The following is a 3,232-nucleotide window of genomic DNA, read 5'->3' as shown; positions in this document are numbered from 1 at the left end:
TTTTATGTGGAGGTCCTTGATCCACTTGAACTTAAGCTTTGTACAATGAGTTATAATGGATCAATTTGCATTCATCTACATGCTGACTGCCAGTTGAACCAGCACCATTTGTTGAAAATGCTGTCTTTTTTTTGCACTGGATGGTTTTAGCTCCTTTGTCAAAGACCAAGTGACCAGATGTGTATGTGTTCATTTCTGGGTCTTTAATTCTATTACCAGATGTCCCTCAACAGAGGAATGGATACAGAAAATGTGGTACATTTACACGATGGAGTACTACTTAACGATTAAATACAAGAGTTCTTAGGCAAATAGATAGAACTAGAAAATATCATTCTGTATGAGGCAACCCAGTCACAAAAGAGCACACATGGTATGCACTCACTGATAAGTGGATATTAGCCCAAGGGCTCAGAATACCCAAGATACAATTCAGAGACAACATGCAGCTCAAGAAGAAGGAAGACCAAAGTGTGGATACTTAGGTCCCTCTTACTAGGGGAAACAAAATACCCATGGAAGGTGTTGCAGAGAGAAGGTGTGGAGCAGATACTGAAGGAAAGGCCATCCAGAGACTGCCCCACCTGGGGATCCATTCCATATATAGTCACCAAACTCATACACTACTATAGATGCCAACAAGTGCTTGCTGACAGAAGCCTGATATAGCTTTCTCTTGAGAGGCTCTGCCAGTGCCTTATAAATGCAGAAGTGGATGCTCACAGCCATCATTGAACTGAGCACAGGGTTCCAAATGGAAGAGCTAGAGAAAGGACTGGCAGAGTTGAAGGGGTTTGCGTCCCCATAGGAGGAACAACAATATGAACTAGTTAATACCACCAGAGCTCCCAGGGACTAAACCACCAACCAAAGAGTACACATGAAAGGACCCATGGCTCTAGTTACATGTGTGGCAGACGATGGCCTTGTCGGATCAGTGGGAGGAGAGACCCTTGGTTATGTGAAGGCCCTATGCCCCAGGATAGGGGAATTCCAGGGACAGGAATTGGGAGTATATGGGTTGGTGAACAAGGGCAAGAGGATAAGGGGTTTTTCTGAGGGGATCAGGAAAGGGGATTTCATTTGAAATGTAAATAAAGAAAATATCTAAAAAAAATAAAAAGTGAAAAGAAAACAAAATTGCAAAAAAGTGTTCTGTGAGAAATTTTTGGAGTATATTTGATAAATTCTTTGACAGTGCCAAGAATGTTGGAGAAATTCTCATTTCTGACTACTTTGAGAAGTATAAGAAAATTGGATTTAAAAGAAAATAAACAATTGAAAGCATTGCAATCACTGAGGCATTTCTGAGGGAAAAATAATTTAACATTGTGTTGACTCTCAACATCTACTTTCTGACTTCTCAGTGGTTTTCTGAAGATGGCTGTCTGTATATTCGTCCTCCTCAGGATTGTTTTCCAGAGCTCTCTTAAGAACCATTTTGAGAGACCAATGCTTTCTATGCTGTCTAAAGGAGCCTACAAGGAAGTAAATGTAGTGGTTGGCTGAGCTGTTTACACAGGACAGGACTGCAGGAACTTGGTAAATGTGAAAAGAGGGATGATGTAAATGAACCCCAAACCATATAACAGGAACAAATAAAGCCCAAGAGACAGGCCATAGATGAGGTAGAACATCACTGTGAGAGAGATGGTAACATACAGCCTGGAGAGGGGTTTCCTCCTGGAACCACAGAGAATTCCCACCTGTAGGACCAGACAGGACCCAGAGAGAAGCATAAATAAAAAACTCAGAAATGCAGTTATAATAAAGTCAACATTTTCCCACAAATGATGATGAGTATCACCCAGGAATCCTGAGAAGAACCAATCGAGGATGCCCACGAGAAAGCACAGAACCCAGATTAGGGCACATATGAACTGATGTGTTTTTTGGGCAGTGGCAGTGGTACCAGATTGGCCACAATACAGACAGGCAGGGCTCTGTGCTCATAGCACTGAGGACTCTCAGGCCTGAGATATAGAGAATGACTGCTGCATTGCCTAAGATATCTTTGCTTAATTTATGGGCATAGATGCCATAGAAGTCAATGATCCTTAGAAGAGAGTCAAAGAAGGGGCGGCAGAGGAAGAAGGAGTCTGCCAGAGCCAGGTTGAGGACATAGACTGAGATGGCTTTCCTGAACATGCAGAATCCCAGGTGCCAGAGTACAATGGTGTTTCCTACCAGTCCCACCATGGTAGTGATGAGGACCAGGAAGGACAGGATCAGGATTGGACTGCATTTGGGATGACCAGTTTCATTCAGTGATGTAGATTCTGTGTTGTGGAATGAGATGGTTGGATCCATGCTCACAAATCTTCCAGTGCTATCCCTGAGAACACAGTCCATATTTGAGTAATTAACACTGACCCTTCTTCTGACAGTCATAAAACAATTTAGATATTGTTGTCTGTAGGAGGCCACGGCCCCTCTCCTGGGCTACCTGAAGCCACACCTTAAAAGATGGCACCTGTTGGCTATGGAGCTTGTGGTAAACAGGTCCATATTTGGTGGTGATATGTTCCTGCTCTTCTGGTTGGCTGAGGCCGCGTGCCTGGTGAGGTGACATGGCCTGCCGTGATTGAAGTGGATAAGAGTATAAAAGGGCTTGTATCCCAGAGCTCAGGGGAGATGAAGAGGGAGATGATGAAGATTGTTTAAGGTTCCTGAATAAACTGCTGTTAGAAGAACTGGGTGTTGTGTCTTCCTTGCTGTGGTCAAGAGAGGATGCGACAAATAGTGGCCCGGACAGGGAACCGACTTCCCCACCGAAGAGTTCAGAACTTTGAGCAGTCAGTGTTTGCTGGCAGGGTAAGTCCATATTAAGTAGGACTTACAACCCCAGGAGTTTGGGGAAGGACCTCGGGGAAGCACAGAGGCTAGAGCAATATAACATCCGTGTGGAGATTGCCATCACTCAACAGTGGTTGAAGATGATCCAGAGGACCTTCAGTTTCCTCAAGGATTGGGAAAGGATAGTCTTCCGGGGAATTTTTACTGTGTGTTGTGTGCAGGGTGTATGTGTCTGTTGCAGCGTGCGCAGGCCCACACTTCTGCCATGGTGGTGCAGGCCTTTGCCACTGTGGAGGCGGGACAATCACCTCAGATTTGGCTTGCTGCCATAAAGAAATAGCCTTGCCACTTTTCCATCTTGCCATGTGATGCCAGTCTAAGCACTGCACAGGGGACAGCTAGTGACCAGTTTGGCGTCCTGTGGAAGGCATGTCTA

At 44.7% G+C, this 3,232-nt stretch overlaps 1 pseudogene; it reads right to left on the bottom strand.

Annotated features, from left to right (window-relative positions):
- Nucleotides 1-1,341: 1,341 nt before the first annotated feature.
- LOC110315274 lies at nt 1,342-2,352 on the bottom strand (annotated as a pseudogene).
- Nucleotides 2,353-3,232: the final 880 nt, after the last annotated feature.

The sequence above is a fragment of the Mus pahari genome, unplaced genomic scaffold, assembly GCF_900095145.1.
Source record: "Mus pahari unplaced genomic scaffold, PAHARI_EIJ_v1.1 scaffold_11058_1, whole genome shotgun sequence".
Classification (NCBI taxonomy): Eukaryota; Metazoa; Chordata; class Mammalia; order Rodentia; family Muridae; genus Mus; species Mus pahari.
The sequence above is the reverse complement of the archived record's forward strand: the minus strand, read 5'-3'. Positions and strand labels throughout refer to the sequence as shown.